A 27,480-nucleotide genomic window follows, 5' to 3' on the forward strand; every position below is an offset into this window, starting at 1 on the left:
AAGAAAATGATAACAGCTGATCCTCTGTTCACCCAACTGTCTGCCATTACCTGCAGCAGAAAAGAGCAGGGCACATTTGCAGGGAAGAGGGGGAGAAGCAGCAGTGTGACCAGGGTTTCAGCTTCAAAAATGCCACCCCTCTCTGTAAATCTGACTCCTATGCAGAGAGCGAAACACTGAGATCCACACCAGGACTCGGTACTCGAGTGCTCAAAATCACCATCATTCAAGAAAATATGACGGGTCCACACTGGAGCTCCCAGAACAAGTGCAGGGGAGCTCCCCCACCTCCTTAGCAGGAAAGCACCTCTGACAATGTGAAGCCAGGACACCTGAGCCCTAGCTCAGGAAAGCCCAGCCCTGGATGGCAGCAGGTGGTGGAAAAAGTCACACAGGAGGTGAAAATAACTGACTGTCAAAATAAACTGAAAAATTCACTTAAATCACCAATAATAGCACAAAACACACACTGCTGTGTATTCATTTTCACCCTTATTTATTAGACGTGTTGAAGGATGAGAAACTGTGAACTAGTACAAATGTCTCAGCATTCCCATCACTATACCTCCCATCACTATACCTGGAAGGAATCCCCAGTGTGTGTGCATGGGGGGCGATCAGGGGACTCTGCAAACTTCTCACCAGGGCTGAGTCCGCCCCATTTTGACACGAGGGCCCCTTTCATTCGTAGAGGAGGTGGCTCTTGAGAGGATCAAAGCACACAGTGGGGCTAGGCGTCATCCATGGGTCAGGCTCTCCCGTCAACTCCCATGAGCAAGGCCAGCTGAGTGACCCTGGGGATTGTTTCATCTCTCCAACCAGCAGTTTCTAAAATACCTCCAGGGGCCCCAGGGTTTGCTGGCAACACCTTGAGGGGTACTCTGGGGTTGAGGGGTGGCCTAGCCCTTGGGGCCTCTCTAACTTCAACCCAAGGAAATCACCTACTAAGGGCAACTAACCCTAATACCAACCAGGTAAGACTCTTCTGGTTCAGTTGCTCAGTCGTGTCTGACTCTTTGCAACCTCATGAACTGCATCACGCCAGGCTTCCCTGTCCTTCACCATCTCCTGGAGTTCGCTCAAACTTATGTCCATTAAGTCAGTGATGCCATCCAACCATCTCATTCTCTATCGCCCCCTTCTCCTCCTGCCCTCAATGTTTTCCAGCATCAAGGTCTTTCCCAATGAGTTGGCTCGTCCCATCAGGTGGCCAAAGTATTGGAGCTTCAGCTTCAGCATCAGTCTTTCCAACAAATATTCAGTGTTGATTTCCTTTAGGATGGACTGGTTGGATCTTCATGCTGTCCAAGGGACTCTCAAGAGTCTTCTCCAACACCACAGTTCAAAAGCATCTCTTACAGAACCTCATTTTTACATGATGGGAAAACTAAGGCACAGAGAGAAGTAGGTAACTTGCCCAAGTTCATGACCATCATTAAGGGATGGGCCTGGGATTTGAATTCAGGCTGTCCGGCTCTGGAGCCCATGTCCTTAATCACTGTGCAACACTGCCCCTCAGGGAGAGCCTTGGTGCACAAACCCACTAGGCCTGACCACAATACAGCGAGGCCTTTTTAACAACCCAGAACATTCTGCAACCACACACTCCTTTGAGTCAGACCCTTGGGTGTTGGGGGTGGCAGGGTGAGGACTGTTCATTTACTCCAATACTTGTCTTGGGGCACTGTCCTTGGGGTTTCTGAATATCCAGGTGGCTTCAACCCATGGGTCTGGACAACACTTTCACGTCCAGCCCTGAGCTCTGGGTGCCAAATCTGGTGAGTGGGCTCAGGGATAAAGCTCGGGTGATGTTGTTCTTGGATGAAAACTATCTGTGCCCATACAGGCACGAATCTGGCCATGCCCCATGGAGCTGGTAAACGGGGCTCCAGGTCAGTGGAAGAAGTGTATCTCCTTCCAAGGGGACCACTCCAGTAGACCGGACACGTCTCTGGACCTGTCAGCTTGGGTCTGTTCGGTGAAAAACAAAAAAGTCGGCTCCCTCCTTAACAGTCACACCTCTGAGGCCAACGAGTCATGAACTTGGAGTTGTTTTTCCAACTCTGGACATGAATTTCCACTGATGCGCACAGCCGCTCACCCGCTCCACGGCTCACCCTCATAAGGAATGACACACATTTTCGAGAAGGCCGGCCAGGTGAGGGGTTCAGCCCAAGGCCGCGCGGAGAGACGCTTGCTGACCCCGATGGGAATGAGTCACAGCCCCAAGCTCCAACCCCAGCGAGCTGGCCGAGGCCCATCCCTAGTCCTCCTGAAAAATGCAACTGCCGAACTCACACGCCACCCTCGCCAGCCTCCTTCCTTCCCGCGCTGGTTCAATGTCAATGCCGCGAGTGGCCAGCACCGCTGCCTTCTCTCCGATGCTCCCTTTGAGGCCTAAGTGGCTGCGCTCTGGCTCTCAGCGCCAGCAGACCAATCTCCCCAAGTCTTCATTCAACCTTTCCACCAATTCCTAGACCTCTCATGCTGGTCACTGTCCCCGAACCGAGAGCCCATGATGCTGGGCCCCTGGCAACAAGATCAGGCGTCTTCTAGGTACTACTTCCAAATGATTTCCCTCTTCCCTGTTTCCCTTGCAAGACAGTTGAAAAATTGGCAGGGCAGGGAGGGGACCAGCTTAGGAAAATAGCCAGGGTGGGGAGCGGGGGAGCTGGACCCAGTGCACCAGGGAAAACTGAGAACCCCGGCAGGCTGCCACGAGGAGAGCAAGCCACAGCCGCGGTCACAGCAAGGCTTTCCAAGCATCTACTTAGCGCCCATCCCTGACCATGCTGGACCACTGCTGCCCGTGTTCCCAGAAGGCACTTCCAAACCAACAGGTGTAATTCCCAGAATCTCTCTCCAAGAACCGACCCTGAGAGAGGGCAGACACCGGCCCCTGGAGGGGATGAACGTTTCCTGTCGGGGTTAACACGAAGGGGATTCCTGCACTGAGTGCCAGGTCAGGTGCTGGATCATCAAGAGCACCCTTCCACCCCCGAAATGTCACAAGTCTGTGACAATCTAACCCAGGGAGAGACACACACGTGCCCCAGGCCTATCACGGACATCGATGCCTTCCTGGAGAAGACTGAGAATTTTCCCTCCCAGGCTATTCCGGTGGGAGAGCCACCCTTGAGTCTGTGCCCTGATCTAATGAACTCCCGGGACAGGAGGTGACGGAGCAGCCTCACAGGGGTGGGTGCTGGCTGTAAGAGTTCAACATCTTCCTAGATGACTCACCCTCGGCTTCAGCCCTCCAAGCCACCCCACACACTCCTTCAGCCTCCCCTGTCCTCGACCCCTGTGCTCAGGAGGCAGGTGCTGGGGCCCCAGGTGGAGACCCGGCTCCTCCAGGCCACCGTTTACGGAGTTGTACCCCACCCCCCGACCGCCTACCCTACCCCATCACCACCACCACCTCCTCCTCCTCGCCCGGCCTCCCGAGTGAAGCGCCGCTGCCAGCCTGCTTTCAATATCCGCTCGTCCCTCGCTGGCCTACCAGCCAGACGGTCGCCTCCCCACCCCTTTCTCTTTGAAGAAAAGTGATTTAATTTCATGAGACTTTGGGGTAATCATGTTATGATCTTCAACATTAACCAGAACCAACTCCCTGCTACAGGAGGGTGGGGAAGGAAAGGGGAAGAAAAAAGTAAACAGTCCCACTCGGGATTGCCAGAAATGAGAGGAAAAAGAAAATCACAACAGCTGCTCCGCTGGTTCCCCTGATGAGGACGGGCTTCTGCCAGAAACGGGCCTCTGTGCCAAGGTTTCTGGAAACAAGGAAGTTGGGCTTGGCAGGGCCTCTATTTCTACAGGTTAATCAGCTCAATTCTGGGGGCGGATTGAGGGAGGGTGGAGAGATTGGTTTTCACTCCTTAACCTTCCTCTCATTCCCACCCCACCCCCTAACCTTCACTCATTCCACGGCATTCCACACTGCCCCTCCTCTGAAGCTACCTGGCCTCCTTCTTTGCCCATGCTCAGGCCTCCCTGCCTCCTCGGAGGCCGGTGGGCTTTGGGGACCAGGTCAAGCAGCCACTTGAGGTTTTGCTGCAGGGCTTCACCTCCACACTTCTTTCTGCTGGCCTCTCAAAGCTTTCTGAAGAACGAAAGATGAGATGACTGGGTTGGGAGAAGGCAAGAATAAGTCAGAAAGAGCAGAGCTTAGGAAAAGACAAGGATTAATTCAGGGCCCAACCCCAGAACAGTGCATCTAAGGGTTAGCTGGAACTCGCAAGGAATTCTCATGAACAATGGTCCTTCTTGGCAGTCAGTCCCAGGGTGTGGTGCTAGCTTGAAAAAACAGCAAATAACCCAGGCTCCAGGGCCACTGGGAGGGGGCTGGTGTGAGGTGGGACAACTGGAAAGCTGGAGTGAGGTGCAGACACCCAGGAAGTGACAGCCATACTGGAAGGTGCAACCCTTGGGGCCAAGGGACACAGACTTTGGCCAGGCAAAGAACAGACAGCTCCAGGTCTGCCCTGGCCTCCCTCCCATCGCTCAGGGTCGCCTGTCTGCTCAGACCACCACCATACCCCATCACCAAAGCCTCTCTGGGACCCTCAAGGCTCTGGACCCTCCTTGAGGATGCTGAAACTGTAACATCTTCCAGGGGCTGTGACACAGGGACCACATAAGGCATCGCTTGGTCAGACCCCAGCATCCATTCAGATTCCAAGCCAGGGCTGAGAGTGTCTTAGGAATTCTGGAGGGAAACAAGGTCTGGACATGGCTTTGGAGACATATGTTTGCAGTTTAAGTCCTTTTCTAGGGAAAACAATACAAGTGAAATTGGCCCCCATGTGACTGCCACACCACCCCTAAACCTCCCTACCAGGTTGCTGGCTGAAGGGCACGCATGGGGGTCTCCCTCCACCCTGGGCAAGCAGGTGGGCACATCCTTAGACCCAGGGTGGGGGTCTAAGCGAAGTCCTTTGCTCCCCCACCCTGTGAGGCATGTCAATCATTCATTTTAATAGGTTTTTGTCTTTGCAAGCATGTTTGAGGGGCTTTGTTTTTCCACCTCATAGAAAAATTTTAATTTAAGATAAAGGTCAAACAGAGTAGAACAGAGGGATTACGAAGTCTAATTAGTGGGAATGTGAAGAAGTATCGTTATATTAGAAAAGTGATCAAAACAGGCTTAGAACAAGCCTTGGAGCGCATCTGGAGCTTAAAGCGCTGATTCCAGAGACTGCCCTTCTCACACTGGAGAAATGCTCAGGGAAGTCACTCCGTCCGAGGGTGTCAGTGTTGTTGATCCACGTTACGTTAGAATTGGGTCTGTGTCCCCAGAGAGGGCAGACACCTTCGGGCAGCTGACGGAGGTGGAAAAGCGCTGGGTTCACAAGCCCTGCCGCCTTCGTGGTTTGTGGCGACTCTCTCCATACGGAAAGTTCCGAGAGGCTGGAGGAGCTGAGGTCTGTGGGGTGTGGGGCAGGCTGAGGACCACAGAAGGGTTCCCGGGGGAAGCTGTGTGGCCGTCACATACGGCAGGAACATTCTGCAACAGGGCACCCCAGAAGTCTGGGGAAGCCCCGACTGTGGGTCGAGCCCCCACCGAGTGATACACAAAGCACATCGTTCTTCAAAGTGAGCTCCTAATCCCCGGCAGCTTAGATTACTGCTAAACGTGCTGGACGAGGAGGTAAAAGATTTAGGTTCTAATTCCATCTTTTCATCACATTGCACTTTTCCAAAGTTTCAGAGGGTCAGGCTAAAGGGGCCGGGACTGCTCTGTGTTCATTCTCCTGTCTGTAGGACCTCTCTAAATAGTGAAGTGAGCTTAGACAAAACCTCCTTCTGGAAAAGGGAAGAAACAACCGCAGATGAAACGTTCTGAATCGTTCTAACCAGCAGCTTAAGTAAAATCCACCCAGAAGTCTCACCACCACCATTTTTTTTTTTTTTTGGAGCTTTTTTCCCCTTAATTTTATTTATTTCTTGTTGGCTGCACTGGGTCTTCGTTGCTACGGGAGCGGGGGCCACTCTCTAGTTGTGGCGCACAGGCTCAGTTGCTCCTTGACATGTGGGATCTTCCTGGACTGGGGCTGGAACCCATGTCCCCTCTATCGGCAGGAAAATGGCTGACCCCTGGGCCACCCAGGGAAGTCCAACCACCAACATTTATTAAGCACTTGCTGGGAACCAAATACTGTCCCAAGCACTAGCTCACGTAACTCACGGCAGTCAATTGCGGGAGGCATTACTACCACCCCAGAGACAGAAGGAGGACCTGAGACACAGGACCTCAGCATCACAGGGCTAGTACGTGAGAAATGTGGGGCTCAAGCCTAGACATTCCACCACAGAAGTCCCAGCTCTAAGCCCAAGAGACCACACCACCTACAAGAACAACATTCCCAATGTGCTCTGGCCAAAAAAGCTCTCGACCACGTGTCTGGGAACACAGTCAGACTAGCTCACTCTTTTCTCCCAATACCCACCAATCTCTTCCCAGGAGGATGGTCCATAGGTAGTTCCTTTAGCCCATGACTCAGAATCTTGTTGCACTCAGCCAGGAAGGCAAAGGTGGAACGTATTAGGGTCACAAACAGGGGTGAAGAAAGTGAAAGTTGCTCAGTCGTGTCCGACTCTTTGCAACCCCACGGACTATACACCATGAAATTCTCCAGCCCAGGATACTAGAATGGGTAGCCTTTCCCTTCTCCAGGAGATCGTCCCAACCCAGGGATCTAACCCAGGTCTCCTGCTTTGCAGGTGGATTCTTTACCACCTGAGCCACAAGGGAAGCCCAAGAATACTGGAGCGGGTAGCCTATCCCTTCTCCGGAAGATCTTCCCGACCCAGGAATCAAACCAGGGTCTCCTGCCTTGCAGGCTGATTCTTTACCTGCTGAGGTATCAGGGAAGCCCAGCAAACGTAAAACAGGGGAGCAAACTTCAAACATTTTAATATGGGAGTCAACCCCACCAGATTTTCTTTCTCAGGAGTAACTGGGAGCCCCAGGCAATAGCTCTGCTCTGATTCTTAAGACATTCTTTTTTTTTTCTACATTAAGTCATTTATTTAAGACTATCTGTAAAGAAAATCAAAATATTCAACCTCTAGTACCTAACTTAGGCTTATTCTTTTCCTAAAGATATTGACATTATTACAAACTGGTTCCAGCTTAAGAGTTAATACCTTAATTATTTTGGCTTTTCAATAGTTCATATATTTGTTTCTTTTTTCTGTTAATATGTTGATTAATATTCCACAAAAGTAAAAAGAATCAATGTTTATCTGCTATGAGCAACACGTTAAGCCTCATTAAGTCATTTATGTCACTATCCTTAATATGGGTGGGTTGCATTCATGTTAGTAGTTAAGAGCAGTATTTTTCTTTAATAGTTTTTTTTTCATTTCATACTATTAAAAAATTTATTTTTTATTGAAGTATAGTTAATTCACAATGTGTTAGTTTCAAGCATACAGCAAACAGATTCGGTTACATATGTGCGTATGTACACATATACACATATATACATTTTTTCAGACTCTTTTCCATTATAGATCTTCTTCTTTTTCGCTGCACTGAGTCTTCATCACTGTGTGTAGGCTTTCTGTAGTTGCAGCAAGCAGGGGCTACTCTCTAGTGGTGGTGTGTGGGCTTCTCATTTGATGGCTACTCTTGTTGCGGAGCACGGGGTCAACAGTCGTGGTAGAGTAAGCGCTCAGTAGAGTAAGCAGGCTCAGTAGTCGCAGCTTACGGGCTCAGCTGCCCCACAGCACATGGAATCTGCCCAGACTAGGGATTGAACCCATGTCCCCTGCACTGGCAGGTGGATTCTTAACCACTGGACCACCAGGGAAGCCCCACATTGTAGACATTCTTACTTCAAGATGGCTTCTGGGGACTTGCCTAGTGGTCCAGTGGTTAAGATTCCACACTTCCACTGCAGAGGGCACACGGGTTCGACCCCTGATCAGGGAAGTTTCGCACACTACACGGCAAAGCCAAAAGACTTCTTAAAAGATGCCTTTAGGTTCTCCTGTCCCCAGATCCTTGTTGGTGACGAGAAGCTAGGTCCCCGAGATGCAGACAAGGCAAGACCTCCAACACGGAAAATGCAAGAACTTTCAGGAAGAATGCCATGTAGAAGATTCAAACTCTTCTCAAAAAGGAAATGACCTCCTTGGCTCCATTATTTTGTTTGTCACAAAGTGAAAGTGATTAATCCATCCTCAAACCAAAACAGTTTATACACAGAGTCTGCTGAGGGCTTTTTAATTATGAAATATGAAAGAAAAAGAATGTTCTTCTTCTGCTCTGGAATAACAAGTCAGTAAAGTGGAAATTCAACTGATCTTTCAGGAAGACCAGAAAGAAATGTCCCTAAAACTTAATTTCCACTTTTTTTTTTTTTAATTCCCATGACTATAAAGTAGTTGAATACTCCTTTCAAATGTTTTAATAGGAAAATTTCTGGGAGAGGAAGTGAGATCTTGGTGTCTAAAAGGTTCAAATTCAACAGTTGAGAAAAGTGTCTCAGCAGCATGCAATCCCCACAGGATTGTGAAATCCATCAACGTGGAGCTCTCAGTACTGGGTCTTCAGAAACAGTGGCAGAGGCCAGGCTGGGAAGCCTGAGCCTGTTTGTTCATTTGTTTTAATCTGTTTTATTGAAGTACAGGCTTCTCAGGTGGTGCTAGTGGTAAAAGAACCCACCTACCAATGCAGGAGACGTAAGAGATGCGGGTTCGATATCTGGGTAGGAAAGATCCCCTGGAAGAGGACATGGCAACCCACTCCAGTATTCTTGCCTGGAGAATCCCAGGAACAGAGGAGCCTGGCAGGCTATGGTCCATAGGGTTGCAGAGTCGGACACAACTGAACCAACTGAGCACACACTCACGCATGCACACGTACATATACATATATAATATATCGATTCTTTTTCATATTCTTTTCCATTATTGGTTATCATGGAATATTGACTATAGTTCCCTGTGCTCTACAGTAGAACCTTGTCAGAGGCTGTTTCTAAAGATAGGAAAAGTCAGTCAGCATCAGGCTCTGAAAGGCAGACAAGCTTATTCCTAGAGTCACGGAGGGGTGGGTGTGGGCGCACGTGCAGGGCAGCTGTCAGGGGAGCTGGGGGTCTGTATGCATTGCTGCCATGTGATCTGGGAGCCAACCACTCTCCCTTCCTGCATCTCGGGTCACCCGCTGAGAACCTGAGGTTGACACGCTGCTCTTTACCAAGGGTTTAGAGTGAGAAAGGCCTCAACCAGGGGATATAATCTGACTATTCACACCAAGAGGTACTTCCATAAGCTTAACCAATATGCCTTTATGACGCGTCTCTGTTAAGACACTAAGATTTTGCACTGAGAGATGCGATCTGAGCCCCATGGAGGCAGAAGCAAGCATGTTGGTCTGCCCTAGAGGATTCGGCACCTGAGCAGGAGCGTCCAGGGCTGCAGGGAGATGGACTCCACGTTTATCCCCCTCCCCCATCTCATCTTATGGAGGGACTGGCCAGGCAGAGCCCCCTGGAAAAACTCCAGACCCAAGACTGAGGGGGTTTGTACAGCACAAGTTCAGTGGGACACAGGATGTAACCGAACAAGTTAGAAAGATGGGCATTCCAATTCCACGCAAAGGACTTTGGACTAGATTCTGTAAGAGACAAGGATGAAGAATCAAAATCACAGAAGAAGGCAACTCAGGTGGCAGTGTACCAGGACACAGCATGAGTGTGAATGAAGGCACACAGCATGTGGTTCAATGGAATGTGCCTTATGCCACTGACAAACGTCTTTATTATAATGAAAACCTTAAGAGTCACTGCCATTCCATCTGCAACCCTACCAACACTCCATTTTCCAGACTGCTAACTTACACGATCCATGGATTTGATTCGACCATTCTGAATATGTGCTATTGCATTTCCTCTGTTTGAGCCACAAAGAATGCAACCAACATCAGTGTCAGCTTAGGATGTCTTTAATATACCGAGTGATCTTTTTAACCAGACAATAAACTATATCATGGCATTTTACTCATTTTTAAGGCTTAATGAATACATCCACACAAAGGTGTCCATTCTACGGCATTCCTGTCCAGGTGTGTATTTTTCGTCTTTCTCCAGACACAGACAAACGTACATAATCTCAGGCTAAAGGCAGATATTCAAGCAGAGATGCTGGGATTAGCAAAATGATAAATGAGGAGTTTGTGCATTTATAGTCAACACTGAATCTTGTGATGATTTGTTTAAATAAAGCTTTCCTGCCTTTCAAGTGAAAGTGTTAGTCACTCAGTTACGTCTGACTCTTTGTGACCCTATGGACTGTAGCCCACCAGACTCCTCTAATCATGGGATTTCCCAGGCAAGAATACTGGAGTGGGTAGCCATTCTCTTCTCCAGGGGATCTTCCCCACCCAGGGATCAAAGCTGGGTCTCCTGCATTGCAGGCAGATTCTTTGCCATCTGAGCCACCAAGGAAGCCCCAGGATACTCTGTGAAAGTGAAAGTGAAAGTGTCAGTCACCCAGCCACGTCCAACTCTTTGAGACCCCATGGACTGTAGCCCACCAGGCTTCTCTGTCCATGAAACTCTCCAGGCGAGAATACTAGAGTGGGTTGCCATTTCTCTCTCCAGGGGATCTTCCCGACCCAGGGATTGAACCTGGGTCTCCCACGTTACTGACAGACTCTACCGACTGAGTCACCAGGGAGGAACTAGGATACTCTGTATAACATGCAATGAATGATGGGAAAAAAAAATACAGAAATCATACTGGAAAGCCCTGGGCAAAGTGATCAAGTGGATTTCTCTCAGTCCCATAAGCACTGGGCTATGAGAATTGCTCCTTCAGTCTTGGCTAAAAGAGAATCTTTACTAAACACGCATGCTAACTTCCTTCACAGCAAGGTACGGAACCTTTGGATTACAGACTAAATCCCACCTTGGAGCTCAGAACACGGAGAAACACCATTTTCTGCTTATTATGGCGAAAATATCACAAAGCTTTAAAAGTCACTAATGATATCTATAAAAGGCTACAGGATGCATGGAGATTAGAGTCTTTCCTTTAAAAAAAAAAAAAAAGCACTGATAGTCTCGTCTCTGAAACAGGATTTCTCTGTGGAAATGGAAAAGTACAAGTTCAAAAAGATGTGCTTTCAGATTTTAGACAGGCACGGAATAAATGCTGGAAATGTTTGTAACAACCCCAAATCTTTTTTCTAACATAAAGGTGACACTGGCAAACCTATTAGATTTTACTATGAGTTGACATTGTCACACCTACGGATACACTGAGTGTCAGATATCCTCATCACGTGATCCATAAAATGTAATGCCTGCACATAATTTCATGTGCTATTTTCCTGAGCTTTCTCATGAAAAGCAGGGTGACTTCTTGGGTAGCAGCAATTTACCTTTCATACTTCTGTAAGGAATCAAGGTGCCTGATTGCCTTGAATAACATTCCAGGCTGTCAGAATACTTCAGGGCTATGAATTAGCATTTCAAAACCTTTTGAAACCAAGGGTAGGAGGGCTTTTCCCCTAACTATAAGCTCGGGCTGGCTGGCTGCAAGAAGCCAGAGTTAGGTGCACACCTGGAGAAGCTATATTTCTGTAGGAGGATATTGGATGAGGGTCTTAAAAATGTGTCCAAAAGCTCAAGAAACATTCTGGCTCAATAACCATTGAAATTTCCAGGAATGATCTGAGTTCAAATGTCTCAACACTTTAGGCACAGAAACAACACTGTCTAGACTGTATCTCCAGCCCCAGAAGGAGCATTAAAATCGCTTGTGAGGCTACAGCTCTTAATGTGGAGTTGGGGAGACTTCATATCAAGAAAGTCATCAAAATGTAACAGTGGACTCAAAGATTTTTTTGTTAGCAGGTTGGACATCTGGGAGTAAAGATATACTGAGATTTTCCTCAATCTGAACCTAACGCATTCTCCCAGGATTATCTGTAGGCAGGAACAACACCTCAGACACCTTCATATTCTACCCAGTGGGGCCTGGGCCTGCCACAAAGTAGGCAGGCAATACAATGAATGATGATACAGAGGCCTTATCAGGTGCAAAGTGCATTGCTAACTGCTTTACGTACATTACCTAAGTTAATGCTCACAATAGCCCTGTGAGGTAGGCACTATTGTTACCCTCATTTTTCAGATGGGTAAACTGAGAAGCAGGGAAATTAAGAAATCTGCTCAAAGCCATACACCTAGAAAGTGGAAGAGCCAGGATTAGAACTCAGGCAGTGTAGGCTCTTCAGCCACTATACCATCAGCCTCTCTCATGATCACCTCCCCTGAACTCCTTAAAAAGAAACACTTTGGGGTTGGGGTGGGGTTCCTGAAACCTAGGGTTCCAAAAGCAAAATCAGGTCAAACACGGTAAAATGGAAAACCAGTAAATAAGCTTACAACTGAAAACACCTAGCCTCCTTAGCATCTAGTGCCATTTTTTATCCTTTTAAGCTACCTTTTTTTTTTTGAGTGCCTACCATTGGTCAAGGCTATGACAAACCTAGACAGCATATTAAAAAGAAACATCACTTTGCCAACTGCCCATGTTTTTGTTGTTCAGTCGCTAAGTCATATCTGACTGTTTGCAACCCCATGAACTACAGCACACCAGCCTTCCTTGTCCTTCACTATCTCCCAGAGTTTGCTGAAGCTCATGTTCATTGAGTCCGTGATGCCATCCAACCATCTCATCCTCTGCCACCTCCTTCTCCTCCTACCCTCAATCTTTCCCAGCATCAGGCTCTTTTCCAGTGAGTCGGCTCTTCACATCAGGTGGTCAAAGTATTGGAGCTTCAGAATCAGCATCAGTCCTTCCAGTGAATATTCAGGGTTGATTTACTTTAGATTTGACAGGTTTGATTTTGCTGTCCAAGGGACTCTCAAGAGTCTTCTTCAACACCACAGTTCGAAAGCATCAGTTCTTTGCTGCTCAGTCTTCTTTATGGTCCAACTATGCATCTATTGCCACTTTTTATTCTTTTCTTTAAGCTACCTTTTTTTTTTTGAGTTCTTATCATTAGTCAAAGCTATGAAAAACCTAGATAGTGTATTAAAAAGCAGAAACATCACTTTGCCAACAAAGCAGAGACATTACTTTGCCAACAAAGGTCCGCTTAGTCAAAGCTATGGTTTTCCCAGAAGTCATGTATAGATATGATAGTTGGACTATAAAGAAGACTGAGCACCAAAGAACTGATGCTTTCGAACTGTGGTGTTAAAGAAGACTCTTGAGAGTCCCTTGGACAGCAAGATCAAATCTGTCAAATCTAAAGTAAATCACCCTGAATATTCACTGGAAGGACTGATGCTGATGCTGAAGCTCCAATACTTTGACCACCTGATGTGAAGAGCCAACTCACTGGAAAAGAGCCTGATGCTGGGAAAGATTGAGGGTAGGAGGAGAAGGAGGTGGCAGAGGATGAGATGGTTGGATGGCATCACGGACTCAATGAACATGAGCTTCAATAAACTCTGGGAGATAGTGAAGGACAAGGAAGGCTGGTGTGCTGTAGTTCATGGGGTTGCAAACAGTCAGATATGACTTAACGACTGACAACAACAACATGGGTGAAAAATGCTATGGGACCCCTAATTCTCATAAAAATCCTGTAAGACAGGCATTACTATACCCATTCTATGGATCAGAAAAGTGAGGCTTTTAACACACAACCCTAACTCTTAAGACTTGGCCATCTGGGTTCTTTTAAGGTCAGGACACAGAGTCCAACATGGTTCCATACGTTGCCTTTAACCTAAAGCAACAAATGACATTCGTGCAGATGATCTGAGCTATTAAGAAAAAGAAAGGTTATGTCTGAAGCACTCTGTTCAAGAAGAAAGATGAGTATAAAATGCATTTCAGAAAGACTGTTATTCAAAATGATGAAAATGAAATTAGAAGTGTTGCACTTAAAGCAGCTGTTCATAATTTTCTGGGAAATTTTTTCTACGTGGATCTTCTCAAACCTGATCTTGGAAGGTTGGTCTTGAGCCTGTCCACCCACCTGATGGCTTCATGGAGATGTTTTGTAAACTGCGATCAGCAGGTGAACAAGGAAGGGAACAGCAAGCCAAATATTATGGAATGGAAAATACCCGTGAAATCAACGAAGGCAGGGAGATGAAGGAAGATGTGCTGAGCAGAGTGAAAACAGGTCACACACAGAAGCAGATCCTACCCTACCCAGCAAAGCAAAAAGCAAGCAAAACAGTGACAACCCTGGGAAATCACTAGGAAACAGACTGGGAGGTCAGCAGGGATCTGTGTATAATCAACACATCAAATTGAGGATCAAGTGATAAAATTATTTCAGTCAACATAGCCCAGGGCCTGTTATTTACACAGTATATTCAGTGGGTCAAAAAACAAACTGTTGTCCAAGTTGGTCCCAGGTCTCTCTTTACAAACTGCATCCCCCAGGGCCCCTCTGGGTCCTCTGGTCCTTTGGGAGGGGGAATGGCAGGAAGAGGGAGCAGGAGAGATGAGAATGGTACACTCCAGCCCCGTCCCTTCACCAACACCTCCTTCAACCAAAGCAGGTCAACCCTTCCAAGTTTTCCACAGTTTACACATAAAATTTTGTACGAAGAAAGAATCCTGGGGAATTCCCTGGCCGTTCAGTGGTCAGGACTCTACTTTCACTGCCGAGGGCCCAGGTTCAAACCTTGATCGGAGAACTAAGATCCCTCAAGCCGTGTGGTGCGGCCAAAAACAGGTGGGAAAGGTGGAACCTATCACATCTCAGAGGGTCTTTGCTTGACCAGCCCAGTGGCTGTGGCCACAGTAGCACCCTGTGTGGTTCAAGTTCTCTGGACTTTCTGTCTGGCCATCTTCTCTATCCTTGGTACTGGTGGTGGTGGTGGTATAGTCATCAAGTTGTATCCGACTCTTTGCGACTCCATAACTGTAGCCCGCCAGGCTCCTCTGTCCATGGAATTTTCCAGGCAAGAATACTGGAGTCAGTTGCCAGTTCCTTCTCCCGACTCAGGGATGGAACCCAGGTGTCCTGGATTCCAAGTCGATTCTTTACCGACTGAGACACCAGGGAAGTCCATCACTGCTACTAGACTGGCCTCCAATCCCAGCAGTTCTTCTTCAAAAAACTGGCATCTCTTCCATCCCTTTGGCCGCTGACCAGGTCAGTCTGCTCCATCCCCTCGATCCCAACCTTCCTGCTGCCAGCTCTGCCAGCTGCCTATCTACCCTCCACCCTTCTCACCTGCCTGAAGCAAGCTTTCCTGACATCACCACTGATCCAAAGGGTCAAAGCATCCTCACTGACCTCAGAGAGGGTCCCAGGGCACTCGGACCAGGCTGATTCCTCACAACCAAGAGGACCATTCAGAGTACTCCCACATCTCAGAGCTAAGCATTTTCTTTCTCTCCAGTGCCCCACACAGAAACTGATGAAAAGCCAGCGAAGACTGTGTCCAAGTTGCACCCCGAGGCTCCGTAAGGTGCCCTGAGCCCCTCCCCACTGGCCTGTGTGGGTGCCCCGTAGGGCACAGGGTGTGTGACAGAACCGGGAGCTGAGATGTGAAGAGGCTACAGCCTACATCTGCAGGTGGGATCACCCTGACCTTCACTTTCAGCAAAAGGGTTCCCTCCATCACTGCCGCATAACTGCTCCTACCAAGTTGGGCCTGCAGGCTCTGGCCCTGGAGGCTGCTTCTCACAGGGTTGTTGTTGTTGCTGTTGTTCAGTCGCCAAGTCGTGTCTGACTCTGCAACCCCATAGACTGCAGTGCGCCAGGTTTCCCTGTCCTTCACTACTTCCCGGAGTTTGTTCAAACTTATGTCCTTTGAGTTGATGATGCCATCCAACCATCTCATCCTCTGTCACCCCCTTCTCCTCCTACCCTCAATCTTCCCCAGCATCAGGCTCTTTTCCAGTGAGTCGGCTCTTCGCATCAGGTAGTCAAAGTACTGAAGCTTCAGCTTCAGCACCAGTCCTTCCAATGAGTACTCAGGGTTGATTTCCTTTAAGACTGACTAGTTTGATCTCCTTGCTGTCCAAGAGACTCTCAAGAGTCTTCTCCAGCACCACAGTTCGAAAGCATCGATTCTTCAGCGCTCTGCCTTCTTATGGTCCAGCTCTCACATCCATACATGACTACTGGAAAAACCACAGCCTCTCACAGGGTGTAAATCCTATTTCTGGACTCTGAGCAGAGTGGAGGAAAGCTGAGTTAAGTGCTCTCCTGTTTCAGACTCCATGACCATGTTCACAATGAGTGGGCTCATGGCCTCATTCATCCTCTGGACTGTGCCTTGAGCCACAAGAATACCCTTCCTTGGCCCCAGGCTGGCCCCAGGATCACATGGCACCCCACAGCCCCCTACCCAAGGCTGAGCAGCTCCCAGTTCAGAGCCATCAGCTCATCTGACCCAGGTCCCTTCCCTGCTTCTCCTTTGCCCTCATCCTCGCCCAGCAGCCAGACAGGTCACCAGCCTACCTGAAACCCCGAGAGTCTCCTGCGGTCCTCAGAATAAAATCCAAGCTTCCAACCCACCATATGATGGTGGCCCTCCTGCCTTCCTCTCTACCCACCAGCCTTTGCTCTGTTCCTCAAGCATGGCAAGCTCTCTCCCTCCTATTCTCTTTTTATTTATCTTTGGTTGCCCTGGGTCTTCGTTGCTGTGCAGGGTTTCTCTAGTTACAGCAAGTGGGGGCTACTCTCTAGTTGCAGTGTGTGGGCTTCTCATTGCAGTGGCTTCTCTCGTTGCGGAGCACGGGCTCTAGGGAGTGCAGGCTCGGTAGTTGTGGCGCTTGGGCTTAGCTGCCCTTCGATCTTCCCAGAGCAGGGGTTGAACTTGTATCCCCTGCACTGGCAGGTGGATTTTTAACCACTGGACCACCAAGGAAGCCCGCATCTTGTTCTCTTGACCTGAAATGCTCCTACATCCAATCTCTGCAAAACTACCTCCTCTCACTCAGGTCTCAGCTCAAATGCACCAGCTCAGGAGGCCTCCCCTGGCTCCTGCTCTAATGCTGCTCTCCCCACACACACTCCCTGCCATGTGCTTAGTCGCTCAGTCATGTCCGACTCTCTGTGACCCCATGGACTGTAGCCCGCCAGGCCCCTCTGCCCATGGGAATTCTCCAGGCAAGAATACTGGATCAGCTGTCTCCCCTACAGAACATCCGCTCCACAAGAGCAGAAACCCTGCTTGTCCACTGTGGTGTCTGCAGCATTCAGAACTCTCTGAACATTGTCTGAACTCAGTGACTAAGGCTGAATAAGTGAATGAGTGGATGAGTGAATGAATGAATGAGAAAATGAATAAGTGAATGCATGGTCCGAATGAACACGTGCCAAGAATGAGCGCATGCACAGGTGGCAGGTGGCATGAATGCAGGGAGGTAGACATCCATCCAGGGGTCCTCAGCTCCATCCCCTGCCTTTTGCCCGGGGTGGGGGAGGGGGCCCCGAAACCCAGCAAACTTGGGCCCAGCCTTGGCTGATCTGCTTGGATACTCACTTAGCCCAACTGAGATGCTGCCAAGAAGACATGTGCGCTTGATTCTTCTTTCTCATAACACAGATCAAAATTGCACACTGTCCATTTAAACCCCCATTGTTTGGTCCTCCCCTAAGGAAATTTCAAACCTAAAAATGTCTTTCTCCCCTCATTTTGCCCCTTTGTGGAGAACGAAATGCTCCATTTAGCATTCCTAAAGGGCCATTAGCATCCCAAAGCTCTTGTGTGCGGCCCGGCTGGAGGTGGTTCCCGGCGGAGCTGCTGTGAGCTGCTGCCTGGGGCTCAGCCTGCCACTCCAGGCAGCCTCCTGAATCCCCAGCCTCTTGGCAGAATCTCCCTCCTCCCTCGCCAAACTCTGCTGGTCCTCTCATTTCAGATATTCAGTGCATACCTCCCTTCTCCTTCTCCGGCTCTAGTTCCGAAGTATTTTTCCCTCTCCTCCTTTCTTTTGATAAATGCTGCACAGGGGAACTTTTTAATTCCAATAAAAGAATCACCCTCCCGCTCCAACAAGGCAAGATGAATATCCTCATTATAAAACAAACAGGGGACGGGGTTAATCCTCCCTTTGCCACCCCCACTTCCTGCGCCCTCCATCCTTGTTCAAAGAGAAAGCCGAAGCCATGTCCCCACGAGGCAGGTGGGGCAGACCTGGGTATGAGGCACACACAGCAGTGTCTCCAGACTCCAGAGAGGCCTGAAGAAGTGATTCCTCCCCAAGTTCGCATGTCAGCTTGCCAGGGACATTGCTCGGTGTGGTACATTGTTCTAGATAATCACCTGCTGTTGAAATTAGCCTGGGAATCAGACAAAAATCCTTCTTGAAAGGGTAACCCAGTGGGCCAGGTTCTCAGGGAGAGAAACTCATGGTCGGCCCTTTAGCTTCCATCAGAGAGGATTCTCCTTTCTCACAGCAGCCTTGCATTTTCTATATCCGGTCTAAAACTTCAGGATGCCCACTTCCAATAGGGATCCCTGCCAAAGCAACAGGATGACCACTGGTCCCTGGAGACAGCGCGGCAGCCTTGAAGACCATGATGGCCTGTGTGTCCTGGACCTGGTGGGGACCTTGCTGACCTTCGCCTTCATCAGCCCATGGGGAGGGGAGGCAAGACACTTCTTTTTCATCTGGCAAGTACTAGCCCCGTGAGCCATTTGCACAGCTAGTATTTCATTTAGGTGAACCAATTGCCTTAATTTTTGCTGACTGAGGTCAGCATAGGCTGCCCGAGGGGCAAGAGATTGGAAATGATTCTTTTTAAAAAAATACTTTTCGTTGATGTATTTATCCACTGTATGTATGTGTGTGTGTGTGTATACATATATATATATGTGTGTGTGTATGTATATATATATGTGTGTATATATATACACAGACATATACAGTAGATAAATACATCAGTGAAAAGTATGTTTTAAATATATATATGTATTTTATATACATATACACACACATATATATACATATAGCCAAATTTAAAATATAAAAATATATATTAAATATATATATTTTTTAACTGGGCTGCACCAGCTCTGAGCTGTGGCTCACAGAATCTTTTCTCTGTGGTGGCATGCAAACTCTTAGTTGCAGCATATGGAATCTAGTTCCATGATCAGGGATCAAACCCGGGCCCCCTACACTGAAAGTGTGGAGTCTTAGCCACTGGACCCCCTGGGAAGTCCCTTCACAGTATACTTAATAAGCACGTACTATGTGCCAGCATCCTGCTGGACCCTGAGAACACAAAGATAACGGCCAAAGGACTGTCCTTGGGGGGATCAAGTCTGCTTCCAGGGGCTACTTCGGAAATTGTGTAATTCGAAGTGCTGGGGTTAACACCCATGGAGGACCTACACTGGAAAGGGCTTTGCTCCAGGGCTGCATGTGCTGGAGAGGGAGGGGATGCAGTGACTTTCACAATGACTAATTCATAATGAAGTATCCATCCATGGGGGGTTTTACAAACAGCTCTTTCAAACTCCACTGAAATATACAGCATGAAATTCTCCAGGCCATAATACTGCAGTGGGTAGCCTTTCCCTTCTCCAACCCAGGGGATCTTTCCAACCCAGGAAATTGAACCTAGGTCTTCCACATTACAGGTGGATTCTTTACCAGCTGACCCATAAGGGAAGCCCAAGAATACTGGAGTGGGTAGCCTATCGATTCTCCATGGGATCTTCCCGACCCAGGTATCGAACCAGGGTCTCCTGCATTGCAGGTGGATTCTTTACTGAGCTACTAGGGAAGCCCCACAGCAGCAACCGGAATGGTAAATTCGTTTCAACATCCCCCAGACAGTGGACGAAATGGGGTTGTCTGGGAGAAGGGTCTAAGATATGTTTTGTCTGTGAAACAGCCAGATAATAATTATTTGAGGCTTGGTGGGTTGCAAGGTCTCTGGTGCAACTACTCAAACCCTGCTGTTGTACCAAAAGCAGTCACACACAACCTCTAAACAACAGACATGGCTGTGTTCCAATGAGTATTTACAAAACAGGCAACAGGCAGAACTTGGCCCACAAGCTGTAGTTTGCAAAGACATTGTCTAGTTCAGTACCAAGAAAGAACTCACTCCAGGCCTAGTTCTTCATTAGTTTAATAAATCAATGATCCACCTAATAACAACAAGCTCACTCGAGTTACAAATTTCCTGAAACCAATGCTATTCCCAAAGCACCAGAGCTAAGACTGGCTAGGGAGAGGTGGAGGAGTAGGAAGAACACCCTGCTCAGGGGAGCACTTCAGTGACAGATGAGGCAGGATCTTGTTTTGACATGTGAGTGGTATTATACCATATATTATGGAGTTCTGTTCCTGGGTGCACACATATATTTATGATTTTAACTGCAGCATTATATTTTAGGGTGTGAACAGACCAGTTTATTTAGCCATTTCCTTACTGATAAGACATGGAGGCTGTGTTCTCTGCCTCTCTTATCTCTCTCTTTGTGTGTATGTAGAAATAGACATGGCATAATGGTAAAGAATCTGCCGCCAATGCAGGAGACACAGGAGGCTCAGGTTCAATCCCTGGGTCCGGAAGATCCCCTGGAGGAGGAAATGGCTACCCACTCCAGCACTCTTGCCTGGAAAATTCCATCGATAGAGGCTGGCAGGCTACAGTCCTTGGGGTTGCAAAGAGTCAGACACGACACAGCATGCACGTACCCATGCTATCCCCCCATACAATAGATATTTTGAGATAAAATTATAGAGATAGATATTAAGATAGATAAATAGATATATACAGTAGATATTTGTTGTTGTTCAGTCAGTCGCTAAGTTGTGTCTCTTTGTGATGAAGACAGTAGAAGCAGTAGATAGACAGATGGATATAGATCTAGATAAATCTGGGACAAACACTTGTTGATACCTTTCTGTGTGCCCTGTGTATTTCTCCAGGTTGGGCATGAAGGGGCAGAATTGCTGGGTCACAGGGAAAACCCACTTATGTGCACACTTCAATGCACTCAGTCCTTCCAACGTTCTCTAATGATGCCTTTAACTGTGGCTCACCTTCTTGTGTCCCTCTGGCCTCGTTGGGGAAGCAAGTGACAGACTACGAAGGGGTCCCTACAAAAACAGTGACTGAAGGACTTCCCTGGCGGTCCAGTGGTTAAGACTCCACACTTCCACTGCAGGGGGCACGGGTCTGATCCCAGGTCGGGCAACTAAGATAACACACGCCATGTAGTGTGGCCAAAAAAAAGGGGGGTGTACTGAAAAACTACCTAAAGTACATGACCCAGTGGGAAGTCAACACAAACTGCTCTGTTTTATTATTTAAAATCATCCAAAAGAAAACCAGGCCAGCACAGCCACCCACATGCTGCAAAGCAGGGAAAGTTGGACACGGTGGCAGGTGGAAGGGCACCACCTTTGCGCCCGTGGCCGAGTCTCAGCTGTCAGCAGAATAAATGCCAGCAGGGAACCGGCACTGACTTTACTCTAATTAATTTGGACCCGGGGTCAAGGATGGGAGCAGGCCTGGGAGGGGAGCTCTCCCGAAGGTTCTTGGCATTCTCGGAGTGGGGGCAGAGCTACCGGGATGGTCTGGCCTGTCTGTGAGCTCCGAGGACTTGGATTTCTGAATTCAAATGCCAAGCCAGGCCTGGCACCGGCCAGGTTGAGCCCTCCTTTGTGTCTGAAAACCCTTTTTGTTTGAAGTTGGTGTAACTTTAAGCAGCCTGCCAAGGAGAGCCTGTGAGAAAGCTCTCCAGGCCAGACTCCTTTCCCATCTCAACCTCGTCGAACCCCCGCCTTCTCCCGTGATGCAACTTTTCTCGGCTGCCCAGCCCGGGTGCTTAGACGGCTCCCGGCCAGGCCAAACACCCCAGCCCAGAGGAACCATCAGCTGATCCTCTCGCTCCAAGGCCCGAGAGGGACCTGAGGCTGATTGAGTGGGAGAATAACTCTGAACTGCGGGGGAGGGCTGGCATTTCCTGAGCAGCTGATAAAAGCAGGGGGCTGTACTTAGCATCTTGCTTACATCCTTTCACTAAACTTTCCAACAATTCCAGGGCACGGAGGTGGATGAATCCCATTTCTCAGATGACAGGTTGAGGCTGAGAGGCTCAGGATCTAGATGGAGAGGGTGTTCAGTTCAGGCCTGTCTGATTCCCAAAGCCAGAAATCTTCCTGCTACCCTACTGGCTTTCAAACTAGGAATCGTGACACTCTAGGATGGTGGTTTCTTGTTAATTTCATCGTTCAGACAGTAAAGGATCTGTCTACAATGCAGGAGACTGGAGTTCAATCCCTGGGTTGAGAAGATCCCCTGGAGAAGGGAATGGCTACCCATTCCAGTATTCTTGCCTGGAAAAATCCCATGGACAGAGAAGCCTGGCGGGCTACAATTTGAAATAATTTCAGACTTAACAAAAAAGTTGCGAAACAGTGCAAAGAAGTCCTGTGTCCCCTTCACCCAGCTTGCCCAAATGTTAATGTCTTCTACCCATCCCATAATGATTACAACCAGGAAACTGAAATCTCATCTAAAAACATTACTCAAACTTTACCAACTGTCCCACTAATGTCCCTTTCTTATCCGGGATGGATCTGATCCAGCATCTGATATTGCACGTAAGCCTCTTGTCTTCTTTTTCTCCTCCAGGCTGTGACAGTCCCCCAGTCTTTCTTTGTCCTTAATGACTCTGATACTCTTTTTTTTGCAGGGGGGAGGGGGTGGCTACATCAAGTCTTAGTTGGTTCGTGGCATGTAACATCTTAGTTTCTAGACCTTACCCCCAAGAGATGTGACTTCATTAGTCCAGGAAATGCTCAGAAACACATATTTTAATAAACATTTCCTTGCCCACACAATTTTTTAAATTAAAATATCATTCCCATATCATAAGAGTTTATCCTTTATACGTATACAATTCCATGATTTTTAGTACATTCACAAGCTTATACATCATCACTAATTCTAGAACATTTTCATCACCCCAACAAGAACCCCATACTCACTTAACAGTCCCTCCCCACTAACCCCTCCCTTCAATCTCTGGTAACCATAAATCTACTTCCTAGATGGATCTGCTTATTCTGGACATTTCATGTAAATAGAATCATATAGTATGTGGCCTTCTATGACTGGCTTTCAATTATCATGAAGCTTTTTTTAAAAATTTATTTATGAAGTTTTTAAGGTCTACTCATGTATGAGCATATACAGTACTCTATTCCTTTATATGGCTGAATAATATCCTATTTTTAGGATGAGATGGTTGGATAGCATCACCGACTCAATCGACATGAGTTTGAGCAAGCTCAGGGAGATGGTGAAGAACAGGGAAGCCTGGTGTGCTGCAGTCCACGAGGTTGCAATGAGTCAGACATGACTGAGCGACTGAACAACAATACTCTATTCTGTGGATACACCAAACTTTATCTATTCATCTGTTGAGGGATATTTGGGTTGTTTCCACCTTCTGGCTATTATGAATAATGCCATTATGAACATTTGTGTTCAGGGTTTTGCGTGGATATGTATTTTCATTTCTACTGAGTATATACCTAAGAGTGGAATTGCTGGGTCATATAGTAACTCTACAGGCTTCCCAGGTGGCTCAGTAGTCAAGAATCCACCTGCAATGCAGGAAACCAGGGTTCAATCCCTGGATTGGGACAATCCCCTGGAGAAGGGAATGGCTATCCATTCCAGTATTCTCGCCTGGAGGATTCCATGGACAGAGGATCCTTGCAGGCTACAGTCTATGGGGTTGCAAGGAGTCGGACACGACTGAGCCACTAACTATACTTACTGTGCATGGCAACTCTATGTTTAGCGTTTTCGGGAACTATTTTCTAAAGCAGTTACATCACTTTACGTTCCCACGAGCAGAGTACCCATGAAAGTTCCAATTTCTCCACATTCTTTTGAACACCTGTTATTATTTTATTGATTGTAGCCAATCCGCCTGCAATGCAGGAGACCCCAGTTCGATTCCTGGATCTGGAAGATCCTTTAGAGAAGGGATAGGCTATCCATTCCAGTATTCTTGGGCTTCCCTTGTGGCTCAGCTGGTAAAGAATCCGCCTGCAATGTGGGAGACCTGGGTTTGATCCCTGGGTTGGGAAGATCTGCTGGAGAAGGGAAAGGCTACTCATTCCAGTATTCTGGCCTGGAGAATTCCCTGGACTCTATAGTCCATGGGGTTGTAAAGAGTCGGGCACGACTGAGTGACTTTCACTTTCACTAGCGATCCTAGTAGATGTGAACTGGCACGATTTATATTTCTCCAATGGCTAATGATGTTGACATCTTTTCATGTGCTTATTGGCCATGTGTATATCTTCTTTGGAGAAATATCTATTCAAATTCTTGGCCTGTTTTTAAATGTATTTTGTCTTTTTGTTGTTGAGTTGTTTAAGATTTCTTTATATATTCTGAAACCTTTTCAGGTAGTTGATTTGTAAATATTTTCTCCTATTCTGTGGGTTGTCCTTTCTTTTGCTTGAAAATGTCCTCCAAACCACAAGTTTTCAGTTTGATGAAATCCATTGTATCTGTTTGTTTCTTTGGTTCCACAGAGGACTGTGAAGTAGGTCATCTATTTACAATCTTATGAGACACTCCAAGGGGTTGATCAAGATGCTTGAGGTCATATAGAGTCACCATATGACCCAGTAATTCCACTCCTAGCAATTCCACTTTTTAAATTTATTAGCATAAAGTTGTTCACAGTATTATCTTATTTTTGTCTCTGTCAGATCTCTAGTTATATCTCTTTTTCACTCCTAATGTTATTTATTTGTGCCTTCTCTTTTTTTCCCCCCTTCCTCTACCAGTCTTCCAGATATTTGTTTATTTTACTAATCTTCCCAAACAACCAACTTTTGGCTTTGGTCTTCTCTGTTGAGTATTTGTTTTCTAGTTCATTGACTTCTGCTCTTATTTTTTATCTCCTCAGCCCCCACTTTGTTCTGGCTTATTCTGTTCATTTTTTACCCCTAACTTCTTAAATTAGATACTTAGGTCATTAACGTTCAGCCTTTCTCATGGTTCTGGTATCCTGTGAAACACATGCCTCTCTTCAGCATCCCCTCTTTCTTCAATGAATTAATCACCTCTTGGCAAGAGAATGAGGGGGCACAGAGGCCGGCATGGAGCTGAGTAACCTGCCTGTTCCTGTAAGTAAGTAGCCGCCTATGGGAGTGGTGGGGGGAGTCGTACTCCAGAGCCAAACTCAGCCGTCAGGGTCATATTTCATTACAGGAGGTGGCACCCCACGTCAGGGAGTTCTTGTGGCCTCACCAGCTTGTCCTTGCAGACTGACTTCTATTTCAGCACATCTCCTTTGCCAAGCCAAGAGGCAGTGAGGCAGATGCTCCTGTAAAGACAGGAATGAGCCAAAGCAATAAACTCAGCCCCAGCTGTCAGCTCAAACTGCTCCAAAGTAGGAATCATCCTGTCCTATTCTTTGCTTCTAATCCTTACTCCCAGTTAATTCCCTTCCTGGAACCACTTAGGAGGGAACCCCAAAACCATCCTCATGGAATGGGAGCACTGGAAGGGACCAGGAAGAATCTGCCAACTCCCTCTTTTCACCACGGAGACCAAGGCCCTGGTGACTTCCATTCACATTCATGATATGGCGCAGCTCTTCTGAAATCAGCTGCTGCTGCTGCTAAATCGCTTCAGTCATGTCCAACTCTTTGCAACCCTATGGACTGTAGTCTGTCAGGCTGCTCTGTCCATGGGATTATCCAGGCAAGAATCCTGGAGTGGGTTGCCACACACTTTGCCAGGGGATCTTCCTGACCCAGGAATCAAATCCTCATCTCCTGTGGCTCCTGCACGCAGGCAGATTCTTTACTGCTGAGCCACCAGTGAAGCCCTTTCTGATACCAGTGTAATATAAAATAGCCATCTTTGTCCTATTTAATGCAGTCTGCTCTGAACTCTACATTTCAGATACTATTTTGTGACCCCTGCTTTTACTTTGGGTTCAAGCACCATATGGCTTTGCACATCTCTTAATTTTTAAAAGGTCGGAAGACTTTGTCACTTTGTAAACACAAATTAAGAGAGTGATATGTTAGAGTCTACTGTTAACATGATCTTTTTGCTCTTTTTGTAGGCAAAAATAAAACAAAGATACAGAGTCTCTGAAAAACATAATTAGTAACATTGATTTTGATAAATATATTGAACTCTGTAGCCTGAAAACAAGAGCTCTCTTTCAGTTCCCATGGGCTAGCAACAGAAGTGACCTTACATACACACATGAGATTATTTAAAAACAAAACAAAAATGTATATGTTGCAATGAAATGGAATTGTACACTAATAACAAAATATATACTTTGAGGAGTTAATACCCTAGAAATGAAAACCCAATTCATAAATAACTCCAGAAACAAAAAGAATATCAAAACTACAACGACACAGTCATTGGAAAAACAGTGACAATGAGAGCTGCTGCTGCTGCTGCTAAGTCACTTCAGTCGTGTCCGACTCTGTGCGACCCCATAGACAGCAGCCCACCAGGCTCTGCCGTCCCTGGGATTCTCCAGGCAAGAATACTGGAGTGGGCTGCCATTTCCTTCTCCACTGCCTGAAAGTGAAAAGTGAAAGTGAAGTCGCTCAGTCGCGACCGACTCCTGGGGACCCCATGGACTGTAGCCCACCAGGCTCCTCCATCCATGGGATTTTCTAGGCAAGAGTACTGGAGTGGCTTGCCATTGCCTTCTCCAGAGAATGAGAGCAGTACAAATCAAAACTAAGGCTAAGTGGTCAAAGCTACTCTAGAAAGGAAAAATCTTTGCCTTAAGTAGCTGTACGGCTAAATACGAACAAGGAAAAAAAATGATATTAGTTGAACTGAGCATTCAACTAGAAATGTTAGTAGGACCACAAAAGCCTAAATAAGAAATTAATAAAGATAAAACAGAAATTATAAAATTAGAAAGAATTTAAAAACATCAAAAAAAAAAAAAATAAGTGGCAGGACTTCCCTGGTGATCCAGTGGTAAAGAATTCGCCTACTGATGCAGGGGACATGGATTCGATTCCCGGTCCAGGAAGACCCCATATGCCACAGAGCAACGAAGCCCGTGGGCCACAACTATTGAGTCCGCGCTCTAGAGCCCAGGAACCGCAACTACTGAAACCCCTGAGCCGCAGAGCCCGTGCTCCTCAACAAGAGCAGCCGCTGCAATGAGAAGTCCACCCACGGCAACCAGAGAATAGCCCCCGCTCACCACAACTGGAGAAGAAAGCCCTCACAGCAACGAAGACCCAGCACAGACAAAAAATAAATTAAATAAATAAAAGAAAAATAAGTGGCAGACTAAAATAGTATGCAAGAGCTCTGTCTCCGAGAAGAGAGAGATCCTGTTTGAGTTACAACTCTGGGCTTTGTAGCTGTGTCTCAGGCAAGTTAAATGCCTGAACTTCTTAACCACCTGTAAATGTGAATAATAGTACTCAACTCGCAGAGTTGTTCAGATTCTGAAAAGCAGACAGTACATACAAAATACT

General features: G+C 47.2%; 1 protein-coding gene across 5 annotated transcripts in view; it reads right to left on the reverse strand.

Moving 5' to 3' along the window:
* Positions 1 to 27,480, reverse strand: part of NTN1 (netrin 1) — a 202,091-nt gene that overhangs the window by 142,165 nt on the left and 32,446 nt on the right. The window lies entirely within an intron of this gene.

Source organism: Bos grunniens, chromosome 19, assembly GCF_055505025.1.
Source record: "Bos grunniens cultivar Pamir isolate PY7600 chromosome 19, Bosgru_T2T1.0, whole genome shotgun sequence".
Taxonomy (NCBI): Eukaryota; Metazoa; Chordata; class Mammalia; order Artiodactyla; family Bovidae; genus Bos; species Bos grunniens.